The sequence below is a fragment of the Orycteropus afer genome, unplaced genomic scaffold (genome assembly GCF_000298275.1).
Source record: "Orycteropus afer afer isolate SDZICR_OR568_19922 unplaced genomic scaffold, OryAfe1.0 scaffold00115, whole genome shotgun sequence".
NCBI classification, from domain to species: domain Eukaryota; kingdom Metazoa; phylum Chordata; class Mammalia; order Tubulidentata; family Orycteropodidae; genus Orycteropus; species Orycteropus afer.
In genome coordinates this window covers 2,373,861-2,389,277 of record NW_006921702.1, presented here as the reverse complement: position 1 = coordinate 2,389,277, position 15,417 = coordinate 2,373,861, and positions in this window count along the sequence as shown.

Here is a 15,417-nt window from a genome sequence, read left to right as displayed (position 1 = left end):
AGGCAGTATCACTACTGAAGTAGATTGCCCAACCTTTCTTCCAAGGAGTGGCTGGTGGGTTTGAACCGCCAGCCTTCTGGTTAGCAGTCAAGTGCCTTAGGCACTATGCTACCAGAGTGCCTTATATTATAAATATATATAGTCTTACGTGGTCACATGGAATTTCTTTCTCCAGATGTTATCAGGGAATATAATCTCAAACTCTCTGCTACATATTTCTTAACTCTTCCTTAGATATAAGCCCCATATTCATGGAAAATTATCTGAAGAATATTTAGTACACCATTCCTTTAGTTTCTCCCAGTAGATTTTGGATTAAGCCAAACCACCAGAAGAGACATAGTGAATCAGCCTTTCTGTCAAACTAGATTTTATTATTTGTAAGTTTTCTTTGAGTTATCTATTGCCATTATAGATTAATTTATTAAGGTACTGTATGACATTCATTGCCATATTTATAATTTGAGCATGGTTGAAGATATTGTTTATTAACCCACTGCCATTGAGCCAATTCTGAAAGGAGCTCTGGTGGGATAGTGATTAAAGCATTACAGCTGCTAACCAAAAGGTTGATGGTTTGAACTCACAAGCCACTCCATGGAAACTTCCATAAAGATTTACAGCCTTGGAAATCCTATGGGGTAGTTCTACTCTGTTCTAAAGTGTAGCTATGAGTCTATGCGTATTCTTTACTATATCACATGAATTCCATTATTTACTTCTAAACAGTCCATTGGAAGACTGTGTGTAGAAGCTGGAAATATACAGAGATATGGGAAAGTGTATGATCTGACAGCCAGGGTCTAAAGTTTATTTTTATAATTATTGGTGAAGAAGTGGCATGAGGTAGGGCCATAGTCCTGAAGCAATTTGGATCCTGGAGAGAAATCAAGGAGTGTCTACTCAGGGGAAAATTGAAGTTGGTGCAGGACTGAAGTGGTGAAAATGCATAAAGCTTAACTCAGAAAACTCTCATTCAACTCAAGTGAATAAGAAACCAGACACATGTTTTTTAAGTAAAATTATACATGTAAAGTACCTACAGTAATAATTGACACATAGCTGATGCTCAAAAACATGGGGGAAAAGCAGAAGCACCTACTTTCCATGTGCCATGACCTAGTCTGTGTACTAGATAAAAATGATCTTAGCAGAAAATCTGAATGTATGTTTGTCTTCCACAGACTCTCCTTGTCTTATTTTCTCTCCAGATTGTGGAATCTATGTAGCCTGGAGTAGAGGCTGAAAATGACACCAGATATAGTGAAGGAAAGTGGTAGGGTAAGTCAAGTGAGAACTCACATACCTCCAGTGAGACTTAGTGCTCCACCTTATCTTGGAACTTTCCCTTAACAAAACAAAACAAAACAAAAACCAGTTGACATAGAGTCTTTCTCATGGTGACCCATATCTGTCAGATTACAAATGTGCTCTATAGGGTTTTCATGGATGATTTTTCCAGGCTTTTCTTCTGACTTTATTTGAGTGGGTTCAAACCCCCAACTATTTTTAGAACCTTGTTCCTATACTCTAAATCAGGCAAATTTTATGAAGATGTTTGTACACAATAAAATAATGAAATGGAAAAAAAATTAGGTTTCTTTGTGAGATAGCCCCTGACACCAATAGCATTTGCTTAAGGTTCTTTCTTTCTTCCTTTTTTTTTTTTTTTTAATTTTTTTTCCCTTAAATTACTCCCCTCCTTAGATTCCCCCACCCCCCACTCTCTCTATATGTAGATTGTTGTTAGGTCCCACTGAATAGATTGTTGTTAGGTCCACCTTCTAGTGATCCTAAGTACAACAGAAGGAAACACTGCCCAGTCCTTCACCATCCTCACAATTGTTACTATTTTCAGCCCAATGTTGCAGCTGAAATATATATAAATATGAAATATATATGTTGCTGTTGTTGTTGTTATGTGCTGTCAAGTTGGACCCGACTCGTAGCGACCCCTCCTTGAGTTTCCGAGGCAGTATCACCACAGAAGCAGATTGCCCCATCTTCCTTCCCAGGAGTGGCTGGTGGGTTTGAACCTCCAGTCAATATATATGTACATATATATAATTTTAGAGGATCTTGCTTTTCCCTATGTAAATCTTCTTCTTTCATTAGCTAAGAACTGAGAAATGACAATGACTTAAATAATTAAACTCCTTCCAGTATGATACAATTTCCATGGAAATCTGTCTATTCTAATTCTACACACACACACACACACACAAATAATTTGTTGGTCCAAATTTATTTTAATTATGAGAAATTTAGTTCTCAAATAGACCATACGGTAGAGAAAGTAATATTTGAGGGAAGAGAGTCAATTTAATGTTCTTATTTCTTTGTGACCCTAGAGAAGGGAAGACGAGAATTTTAATTTAATGTTTGCCTGCTCTATAACAGTAACTGTGCAGGTAATTTCATACATATTATCTCAAGTTTTGGTCATAGCCTTCCTTTGAGGCAGCTATTTCTATTTCCATTTTCTAGTTGAGGAAACAGGATCATAAAAAAATACCCTGATGATTACGTTGTCTGAAATATGCTTTGAAGGCAAATCTGTTTGATTTTAATACGTTTACTTTATATGTGTGAGAAAGAAATGAAAACAAGAGGCTGTGTTATAATAATTTTAACTCATATAACACATCTCTATGGACAATATATTGTGAATCTTTATGCAGTCCCTGGGTGGTTGTTGTTGTTATGTGCCGTCAAGTCGGTGGTGCATGTGGTTAAATTCTCAAACTTCTAAATGTGTGGTTGTGCTAGGTGTTTCAAGTCCACTGAGGTGCCTCACCTAATCAATCTACTTCCAAAAAATGGGCCACTGGAAACTCTATGGAGCATAATACACGTATTATGTAACTGTAACAGATGGAGTCACACGAGTCTGAGTCAACTAGATAGCAACCTTTTATTATTTTTTTAAATAGTGTTTGCACTAAGACAGTGGTAGTTCAGTGGTAGAATTTTTGCTAGCCATGTAGGAGATCAGGCTCATTTCCCAGCTGGTGTACTTCAAGTGCAGCCATCAACCATCTATCAGTGAAGCTTTATGTGTTGTTATGATTCTTCCACATTAAAATAGACTAGTGAGAAAGACATGACAATCTGTTTCTGGAAATCAATCAGTGAGAACCCCATAGGCTACAATGGTTTGATCTACAGATGGTCAGCAGGATGATGCAGGACTGGGCAACATTTTGTTCTATTGCGCATGGGATCTCTTTAAGTCCCGGGCTGACTTGATGGTAGTTAACAACAACTACATGGAGTTTGCAAAAAAGTGAAAATTTAATCTTTGCCTTCCAGATAATATTTGTATTGATAGTGCTCATTTTCGTGTTTTCAGCTGGATTCTAGACTCAGTGCTGTCTCATTTTAACTTTAGAGATCTCTTATACTGAGTCTTCAGCAGTTTTTCTGATGAGATTCAGTGGAAATAAGACTGTAAGCTAAGCCTGGTGGAGGAGCCAGTGTTATAGGACATGATCCATGGTGGTGTGGTTAAGCTATATAAGATCTGCATGTATTTGTGTTGTGGGAGAGGATAAAAATTCAACCTTTGGGAAAACTGGCTGGTGATATACATAATAACCATTACATTTCATTATATGCCAGGAGACAGATCCTTTGTATCCTTTATTACTAATTTGCTCCCTAGTGCACTGAGATTGAGAAAGAGTATCTAAATTGCTAACATGCAAATGCAGCAATGTTTAACTCAAGTTTGTGCTGTTTCCTTCTGTTTTGCTGAGCCAAGCAGTTTGTCCTTGGGAGACAAGTCCAATTCCAGAAAGAACCCTGAGGTTCATTTGGACAGCAGCATATACCTTGCCATGCTAGTAAATCCTACAATGATTTATCCTACTTCATTCAGCCTCACAAATATGGATCAAGGAAATTTTGTCTATAGGAAGGGGAAGAAGGTGAAAATTGTTTACATAAAAGATGCTTTAATGGATAGGGGCATGTTGTATTTCTCCAATGTGTTGGGATTACTCATTTTTCAAATGCCAAAATAGGGCACTGGATTTTTCTGTAGATATTGAATGTTTCTCCTTAGTAGTCAGACAGGCCTTGGCCTCACCCAAGAAATCTTAAATACATTGTCATTGGCAGCAGGACTGATTCAAGAGCTCTTTCCTGTGTTACTGAACAGGATTGACTCAGGCCCTGGGCATGTGAGCGGTGGGGGTATTGATGTTTTCATACACCATGTAAATAAAAGCTGTCCAATAAATTTATTTTAGAAAGTTTTTGAGAAGTTTCAGTATGTGTAAGGAAATACTTGACCTTTGAAAACCTGGAAGTGATACATAAATCTTGTCTGGGGTATCTCTTCTCTTATTTCCTCTGAGAGGAGGCTTGCATTCTCTTGGACAAAGTTGTCTGCCCCTAGGCCTCCATCTGTCTCACTAATCCTCAGTCATCTTCCTGACTCCTTTCTGTGTCTCTAAGCCTTTAATCTGACTCTGTGTTTTCTGCACTTGTCCAGTCTCTTCCATCTGTCTCTTGCCTGCTGGCAATCGCTTGCTTTGCCCCTGGCTTGATTCCCATTCCTCTTCCCTCTGTGACCTCAGATAGGCCAGCAATTCAGCATGGAAGAGTTTGAAGTTTCTTTCTGAGGGAAAGAAAATGTACATAGGCACAAATAAATTATTTTCTTCAAACTTATGCAATTAGAAAACAGCTGTATGAGTAATCCTGGGATTTTGAATAATCATGCATTTGTTGGGATATAGAGATGTCATCCTATTGTGTGTGTACTCAGTGCCAGATTGGATATCCAAAGCCAAGTACTAATTATACAGTCCTACTGCTTCCCTTGTGACAGTTGAAAGCACTTAACTTCTCTCTGCTCCTGGCTGCTTTTCTTTGGAGTGAAGTGAGCTTGTGGATTTACTTCCAGAGGTCGGCAGGGGACAGGCACTATTTCACTCTTCCCTTATTTGTGAGTTAAATCTATTTTAGCTACCGAGTCTTTCTCTTTCCAAATCCTCTTAATTCTGCCCTTGGGTCATTAGACAAAGAGATTGTCAGAAAAAGATTCCCCTCTGCCTTGTGGCTGCATTTATTTATATCTTTGAGGAGATGCTGACCAAGTACATCTGTGTCTTTCTTTTCTGAACTAACATGACATCAAAGAACATTAAGCCTAAAGTTATCAAGTAATCTAGAAATATCACCTCCCAAGCCACAGCTATTTTTATCTGTAGTTAAAGAGACTATGGGCTGGACCTATAGGCTTTTAACAAGTTCTAAAAAAAAAAAAAATTGCAGTGAGATTGAACTGAACTTGGTTCAATAATCTGTTATAGTGACTCAAGAGCTAGATGAAGGTGCCTATTTTACAACTCTTCTCCCTCTCACGTTCCTCTCACAGACACTGACAGCAGGCCTTTGCTATAGGGCACATCATACCAATGAGATCTAGTCATGACCTCTCTGTCTCAGTCCAGGACTCAGGTGTTTCTGACCATTTCTCTTAACTGGAATGTGTATGTTCTGTAATCATTCTATTCACATGTGTGTGGTCTGTTAGGACTTGCCATTCACAGACTTATATATAGGAACAAAGACATTTCTTCTTCCTCTAAAACTAATTTAATCCATATACTCTCTTGCTCAGAGAAGCTGTGTGCTCTCACAGTAATTAAAATGTCATGTAATTCAGAGTAAAGGTGCTAATGTGTGGAGTTACTCTGTAATATCAAAAGCAGTGAGATCCTTGGAGTTCAAGTCCCTCTATAGCTAAAAATATCGAATGCTAGTTGATTTGTGTTAGGGAGATAATAAATCAAAAATAGAAAGCCTATCAGTTTGGGCAGGATATGTATCTCAAGTAGTCTAGAGAAACATGCTTATATCAGAGGATACTAAGGAATACATTGCTTGGCACATAGTCAACATGCTAAGAATTAGTTGGATGGATTAAAAGATAGGTGATGGGATGGATGAATTAATTACTGGACATTAGTGTTCTATAGTGGAGAAGAATGCATCCAGGTATCATGAAAAGTGCTATACCTCAAATAAATATGTGTGGCAATTTTTTAAATTAGCACCTAAGCCATTGTAGATAACCAGGAAAAGTGAGATTAATCTGTATCTATTCTTTTTTCCTCCTTATTAACACTTCTGCATTTTTCAGAAGCTAGCACTGGCCTTTATTTAGTAATACCAATGAAACCAAGTGTCTTAACCAGTGTCTATGGATTTTCATCAAATTGTTTAACAGAGAAGACTACAAGTGAAAAATTAGGTTATACTTTATGAGCTTTAAGTAAAAGTCTAAATCAATCAGCATTAAGAACATATAAGACTAATCAAGAAAGCCATAAACATGTAGACAGATATGAGACCTCCAATTTGGATACTCTCAATGTCACATTCCGAGGACATCTGCTGGTATAGTGGTTAAAGCATTTGGCTGGTAACCAAAAGGTCAGTTGTTTGAATCCACCAGCTCCTTCATGGAAGAAAAATGGTGTAGTCTGCTTCCATAAAGATTTACAATTTTGGAAACCCAATAGAGGTTGCTATGAGTTGGAAATGACTTGATGGCAGTGAGTTTTTTGATGCTACACTATAGCAGTGTGCATAGAAAAACCATGGGAGAGATTGGCAAAATGATGCAGCTATCAGAAAAAAGTGTCCAAGGACTGTGGCCTATAGAGAATGTTGTTTTTGTTATGTGTCATCCAGTTGGACCCAACTCATAGCAACCCCTCCTTGGGTTTCCAAGGTGGTATCACTATGGAAGTAGATTGTCCAACCTTCCTTCCGAGGAGTGGCTGGTGGGTTTGAACCGCCAGGCTTCTGGTTAGCAGTCAAGTGCCTTAGGCACTATGCTACCAGAACTCCTACAAAGAATAGAGTAACCTAAATTTTTGAGTGGACAAATCAGACAGAAACATTACTGTGCTTGAATTCCAAGCCTTTACTTATCTCTGAAGTTGATGAGTCTCCATGAGAAAAATACTTCCCATACCATTAAAGCCCAAAGTGGAATAAAAATGAAAATAATCCTGTGATAGGTATCCATTTACATTTTCTGTAAAGACTTTAGGGAAGTGGAAATTAACTATTCCCAATTGAATTGCTTTGGAAAGGACGATGGACTTGGAATGAGTCCTCTGTTAATCTATCAATGTTTCATCTTCCATATAATTAGTCACTCTGCTGCAAGTGCAGGTATAGGGGAAAACATGTGGACTTTGGAGGTAAAACTGTGCTCCATTTCTCAGCACCAGTGCACTTGTTGCAATGCCTTTAAGGAAGTTATCAAATCACTCTGAGCCTCGATTTTCACATCTATTAAACAAGATGTGTCTTTGTTTCCAACAACATGGTAAGCTGAACTACTACAAAATCTCTTTTACTCAAAACACATAAAAATGCTGGATACAATTTACTAAAAATAACAACACAAAATCCACAGCTGAGTTCAAGAGAAAGAAATATAAATTCAGAAGTGCAAAAACTGAAGAGGCACTTTAACGCTAGAGTTGAGAGCTCAGACACTGAGACTGTTGTGTTAGGCAGGGCCCAACAGTTGGGGACCGGAGTAGGGGGATACAAAGGCGGAGAGAATTTGACCTCCTAAATGTGAGGCAGGAAGGTGAAACTCACAAGTGAAACTTGTCTCTTGCAGTTTCTGCTTCTAGTGAGAGGTATCCAAAAGGATCCCAAGTCTCTACATGATGTGGACGATGATGGAAATAAAACATACTGTTGTTGTTGTTAGGTGCCATCGAGTTATGAGTTCTAACTCATAATGACATTATATACAACAGAATGAAATACTGCCCAGTCCTGTGCCATCTGCATTGCTGTTTGAGCCCCTTGTTGCAACCACTGTGTCAATCTGTCTCACTGAGATTCTTCATTTTTTCACTGACTTACTACTTTGCCAGGCATGATGTCTTTTTCTAGGAACTGATCCCTCCTAATAACATATCAAAAATACATGAGACAAAGTCTCACTATCCTTGCATCTAAGGAGCACTCCAGTTGTACTTCTTCCAAGATGTATTTGTTCATTCTACTGGCGGTCCATGTGATATTCAATATTCTTTGGCAAGTGGTAGCATAATGCCTAAGGCATTTGACAGCTAACCAGAAGGCTGGTGGTTCAAACCCACCAGCTACTCCTCAGAAGGAAGATTGGGCAATCTACTTCTGTAGTGATACCATCTAGGAAACCCAAAGAGGGGTCACTAGGAGTCAGATCCAACTCAATGACAGTGAGTTTGGTTTTTGGTTTTAACACTATGATTCAAATACACCAATTTTTCTTCAGTCTTCCTTATTAATTTTCCAGCTTCCATATGCTGAAAAAAATACATATACCTGCTCTTCATTTATCTATCTCATTATCATTTATTACTACCTGACATTTCACATTCACAACAGTAGTAAAGAATCTACTAGCTGATTTATTTTCTGCATTAATGACATACGTCTGGAGGAAAAACTTCCAAAGTAGGAAGCAAGAGTAATACTGGCTGTGATGGTGAAGGTTGTGCTAACTTGACTGTATCATGATACTCAGTGGTTTGGCAGTTATGTAATGTAATTTGAGAGTTATGTAATGATGTGATCATCTTCCATTTTGTGGTCTGAGATGGTTGTCCTCCATTTTTGCATTATACTTATTTTTGCATAGCAACTTAGTCTTTGGAATCGAACCATGCTGTTAAATGAGGTAGCCAGGCACCAACTAGTTTTGGTCTCAGGGTCAGAAAAGCTGTGGTTGACATGGTCCATTAGTCATTTGGACTAATTTTTCTTTGTGTCTTTGATTTTCTTCACTCTTCTTTACTCTGGATGAGAAGAGATAAATAGTTGCACCTTACGTAGCTGCTCATAAACTTTTATTACACCAGCTGCTACTCACCAAAGTAAGATGTAGAACAATATCTTTGTAGACTATGTTATGCCAATTGACCATAAACAACAACAACAAAACTCACTGCCATCGATCAATTCTGACTCATAGAGACCCCAATTGGGTTTCTGAGGTGGTAAATCTTTATGGAAGTAGATTGTCCCATCTTCCTTCCTCAGAGTTGCTGGTGGTTTTGAACTGCCAAACTTCCAGTTAGCAGTCAAATGCCTTAGGCCACTGAAAAACTGGAGCTCCTTAATTGACCATAATGTCTCTTAAAACTATGGGCCTGAGCCCCAAAGCTGGTGACTCATTCCCTCAAAGTGTTTGGTTATGAATAAGAAGTTTTCAGTACTTTGCCCCCTATATGCTCTACTACATTCATAGACATGTTTGCAGCACATATAAATATGTAGGTAGAGATATCCTCCATAAAGCCTGTATATATATTCATGGGTGTAGTTGCATTGGTCTTCCTACTCCTCTTCAGATTGTGTATACATTCATAGATTGTAATTATTACTGTTATTGCAGGACTGTATATGTAATCCTTTTTTGCCTTTAACCCTTATGCTTTCAGCTTTCACTTTCTTGCTCATTTTGGGCTGAGCTCTCTCTTCTTGTATATTGCATTTCCCTTCACCCAAATTAATATGTGTCCATCATATAGTTACTTATTTACCTTCCTTTCCATCCCATCTATGGTAAATTTCATGTTACTGTGAAAGTAATAATCTCATACAGTATTTGTCCTTTTGTGATTGACTAGTTTCCCTCAGCATAATTTCTCCTAGGTTTATCCATGTTATGGAGTGTTTCACAGATTCATGGTTATTCTTTAATTGTGCATAGTATTATACTGTGTGTATGTACCATAGTTTGTTTATCCATTCATCCATTAATGGTCACTTAGGTTGTTTTCACCTTTTTACTATTGTGAATAATGTTGTGATGAACATGGATATGTTTATATCTGTTCATGTAATGGCTCTTATTTCTCTAGGATATATCCCTAGTAGTGGGATTAATGGATCATAAAGCATTTCTATTTCCAACTTCTTAAGGAAGTGCTATACTACTTTCCACAGTGGTTGTGCTATTTTATAGTCCCACTGACAGTGTATGAAGGTTCCAGTATCTCCACACCCTCACCAGCATTTTACTTTGTTATTATTGTTGCGGTGAGATATCTCATTGTTGTTTTGATTTACATCTCTCTAGTGGCTAATGGTCACAAGCATTTCTATGTGTGTTCATTAGCTGCCTAAATGTCTCAGTTGGAGCAGTGGCTGTTCATATCCTCTGCCCATTTTTTAATTGGATTGCTTGTCTTTTTGTATAGAGGTGTTGAAGCTTCCTGTAAATTTTAAAGATTAGTTCCTTGTATGCTATGTCATTAACATTTTTTTTTCCCAGTCTGCAGAGTCTCTTTTTTACTCTTTTGAGGAAGTCTTTTGATGTGCATAAATGTCTAATTTTTAGGAGGTCCCAGTTCTCTAGTTTGTCTTCTGTTGTTTGGACATTTTTCTTTACATTTGATTGTGTACTTATGCCATGTTTTAGGTCCCCTAAGTGTGCCCTTTTTTTTCTTTGATGATATTTACAGTTTTAAATTTTACATTCAGGTCTTTGATCCATCTTGAGTTAGGTTTTTTATATGGTGTGAGATATGAATCTTGTTTAATTTTTCTGCAAATGAATATCCAGTGTTGCCAGCACCATTTGTTAGAGAGACTATCTCCTCCCCATTTGATAGGTTTTGGCCCTTTATCAAAGGTCTTCTGTGCATAGGTGAATGGATTAACTTCTGGATTCTCAATTCTATTCCATTGGTCTATGTGTTTGTCCTTGTACCAATAGCAAGATGTTTTGACTACTGTATGGTAAATTTTGAGATTGGGGAGTGTGAGGCCTCCTACTTTGTTCTTTCCTTAAGTAGTTTTTTGATATCCAGGGTCTCTTTCTTTTCCACATAAAATGTGTGTTTGTTGATGACATTTTTCATGTCGTGCCACCATTGTTGTTATTAGGTACCATTGAGTCAGCTCTGACTCATGGTGACCCTATGTATAACAGAATGAAACACTGTCAAGTCCTGTGCCAACTTCATAATTCTTTCTATATCTGAGCCCATCATTGTAGCCACAGTGTCTATCAATCTTGTTGAGGGCCTTCCCCTTCTTCACTGACCCTCCACTTTACCAAGCATGGTATCCTCCAGGGAATGGTCCCTTCTGACAATATGACTGAAGTAAGTGAGATGAAGGCTGGCCATTCTCACTTCCAAGGATCCTTCCACCTGCACTTCTTCCAGGATAGATTTGTCATTCTTTTGGCAGTCCCTGGTATTTTCTGTATTCTCAGCCAACACCACAACTCAAAAGCATTAACTCTTCTTGGGTCTTCCTTGTTCTCTGTCTAGCTCTCACATGTATATGAGGGAATTGAAAATATCATGACTTGGATTTGGCACACCTTAGTCTTCAAAGAGACTTCTTTGCTCTTCAGCACTTTAAAGAGGTCTTTTGCCTCTGATCTGCCCAGTGCAATACATCATCTGATGTCTTGATTGCTGCTTCCATTGGTGTTGATTGTGGAACCAAATAATATGAAATCTTAAGCAACTTCAATCTTTTCTCCATCTATTGTGATACTGCTTATTGATCCAGCTGTTCATTTTCTTTATGTTGAGATGTAATCCATACTACAGACTGTAGACTTTAATCTTCATCAGTTAGTGATCCAAGTCATCCTAACTTTCAGCAAGCCAAGTTGTATCATCTACGTATCACAGATTGTTAATAAGTCCTCCTCCAATCCTGACACTGCATTCTTCTTCATATAGTTTAGCTTCTCAGATTATTTTCTCAGCACACAGATTGAATAAATATGGTGAAAAGATATAACCCTGATCCACTCCCTTCCTGATTTTAAACATGCAGTATCCCATTGCTCTGTTTGAACAAAAGCCTCCTGGTCTATGTACAGGTTCCTCATGAGCACAATTAAGTATTCTGAAATTCCAGTTCTTCTCAATGTTACCCATAATTTGTTATGATCCATACAGTGGAAAGCTTTCGCATAGTCAGTAGAACAAAACATCTTTCTGGCATTCTTTGCCTTCAGCCAAGAATCATCTGACATCAGCAATGATATCCCTTGTTCCACATCCACTTTTGAATCCAGCTTGCATTTCTGGAAGTTCTCTGTGAATATACTGCAGCAACCGGTTTTGAATTATCTTCAGCAAATTTTACTTGTATATGATATTAATGATATTGTTTGATAATTTCCACATTCTGTGGGATCACATTTCTTTTGAATGGGTAAAAATATGGATCTCTTCCAGTCAGTTGGCCATGCAGCTGTATCTCAAATTTCTTGGCATAGCCGAGTGAGTGCCTCCTGCATGGTGTTCATTTGTTGAAACATTCCAATGGATATTCTGTCAATTCTTGGGGCCTTGTTCTTCTCCCATTCCTTCAGTGCAGCTTTGACTTCTTCTTTCAATACTATTGATCATTGATCATATGCCACTTCTTGAAATGGATGAACATCGACCAATTCTTTTTGGTATAGTGACTCTGTGTATTCTTTCCATTTTCTTTTGATGTTTTCTGCAACGTTCAATATTTTGGCCACAGAGTCAAGGCTTGAATTTTTTTCTTCTGGTCTTTCAGCTTGAGAAATACCAAGGTTCTTCCCTTTTGGTTTTCTAAGTACAGGTCTTTGCACACTTCACTATAATAACTGTCTTTGTCTTCTTGAGCTGCTCTTTGAAATCTTCTGTTCAGTTCTTTTATCTTGTCATTTCTTCTATTTGCTTTAGCTACTCTCCATTCAAAGGTAAGTTTCAGTGTCTCTTCTGACAACCATTTTAGTCTTTTCTTCCTTCTTGTCTTTTTAGTAAACTTTTGCTTTCTTCATGGATGATGTTCTTGATGTCATCCCACAGTTCCTCTGGTTTTTGGTCATTGGTGTTCAATGCATCAAATCTATTCTTTAGATTGTCTCTGAATTTAAGAGAGATATAATCAAGGTCATGTTTGGGTCTCATGGACTTGTTTTAATTGTCTTCAGCTTCAACTTGAACTTGTATATAAGCAGTAGATGGTCTGTTCCACAGTCTGCTTCTGGCTTTGTTTTGGTTGAAGATACTGAGTTTCTCTGTTGCCGCTTTCCACAGGTGTAGTCAGTCTGATTTCTGTGTGTTCTATATGGTGTGTTCTACATGCATAGCCACTGTTTATGTTGTTCAAAAAAAGGTATTTGCTATGAATAAGTCGTTGGTCTTGCAAAATTCTATTATGTGATCTATAGCATTATTTCTATTACCAAGGCCATATTTTCCAGCTATCAGTGATTCTTCTTTGTTTCCAACTTTTGCATTGCTATCACCAATAATTATCAACACATCTTGATTGCATATTTGGTCAATTTCAGGCTGCAGAAGTTGATAATAATCTTCACTTTCCTATTTTTTGGCATTGGTGGTCGGTGCATAAATTTGAATAATAATCATATCAACTGGTCTTCCTTGTATATGTATGGATATTATCTTGTCACTGACAGCATTGTACTTCAGGATAGATCTTGAAACATTCTTTGTGAAGATGAATGCCACACCATTGCTCTTCAATTTGTCATTCTCAGCATAGTAGATCATACGGTGGTCTGATTCAAAATGGCCAAAACTAGTCCATTTCAGCTCACTAATGTCTAGGATATTGATCTTTATGCATTCCATTTCATTTTTGACAACTTCCAATTTTCCTAGATTCATGTTTCATATGTTCCATGTTCACATAATGCCACCATTATCACTCTCCTTTTCCAATATATTCCACCACCATTAGCATAAACTCAAGGTCCTACAAATCAAAGCTTCCCCTTTCCCCCTTATTCCTACCCCTGGTAATCACTAAGAATCTTTGGTATCTGACTGTATACATACATACATACATATATACATGTATGTATGTATGTATATACTTTGGGTTTCCCAAGTGGTAAATCTTTATGGAAGTAGATTGCCTAATCTTCATTCTGTGGAGTGGCTGATGGGTTTGCACCTCCAGCCTTCTGGTTAACAGTCGAATGCTTTAGGCACTATGCTATCAGAGCTCCATATATATATACATTTTTTTTTAACCTTATCTGAGAATTTTTCTTTCCCTCTCCTCCAATCCTTGGTAACTAAAAAAGAATGTTTCCTTCCATGTATAAACTTTTCCTTGACTTTTTACAATAGTGGACTAATGCCATATTTGTCCTTCTCTGATTGACTTATTTCATTCAGCATGATGTCCTCCAAGTTCATCCATGTTATGTGGTGTTTTTCAGATTATACATTATTCTTTTGAGCTGCCTAGTATTCGATTGTGTGTATGTGCCACAGTTTATCCATTCCTCAGTTGATGAGCACATAGGTTGTTTCCATCTCTTTGCTATTGTGAATAGTGCTGTAATGAATATGGGTGTACATAAATCTATTTGTGTCATGCCTCTCATTTTTTTAGGATATATACCTAGTAATGGGATTGCTGGATCAAATGATATTTCTATTTCCAACTTTTTAAGGTATTGCCATACCGATTCCCACAGTGGTTGTACCATTTTACAGTCCCAACAGCAATGTATGAGAGTCCTGATTGCTCCAAATCCTCAACAGCATTTTTTTTTTTTTTTTCTGTCTTATTGCTATAAATGCTGGGGTGAGATAGTATCTCATGGTCATTTCGATTTCCAGCTCTCTCTGATGGTGTAGTGCCTAAGGCATTTGACTGCTAACCAGAAGGCTGGTGGATCAAACCGACCAACCACTTCTCAGATTGGGCAACTACTTCCGTAGATATACCATCTTGGAAACACAAGGAGGGTGCAGTGAATTGTTTGATGTGGTTCTTCTAGCCATTGTCTTCCATTCTGTGATGTGTTGTAAATCCTATTATCCATGCCTGTATGGGGTGGTGTGTTAGATTGGGTTCTCTAGAGAAACCAAACCAGTAAAGCTTATATATATGTATATATAGAGAAAAGTATCTTAGGAAAATGGCTCATACACTTATAGAAGCTGGCAAGTCCAAAGTTCCTGGATCAAATGTCAATCTGGAGGCTTTTCTCAACTCTTGCAGCCACAGGGGCTGAGGAGCTCAAGGCTGGCAGGCAGTACACGACTTGTTGACTCCAACAAATGACAAATCCAAGATCTCCAGGCCAAATCGTGGATTGTTCACTCACAGACAGTTGTAGGCAGCAGGACACAATCCCAATCCACAAAAGAATGTCTCTTTTCCTAGGATGTCCATTGATACACTAGAAGCAGGCCACATCCCTAGGGAAACTCCCTTTCAACAGATTGGCTGCTCAAAACATAATCATCTGATCCCATCATGGAAATAACCACATCACAACAGCTTAAACCACACAGAATTGTTGTCCAGCCAAGTTGACACACAGCTCCAACTATCACAGTCCACTTCTTGTCAACTTGGCAGTTGTACACATCTTCTTAACCATACATA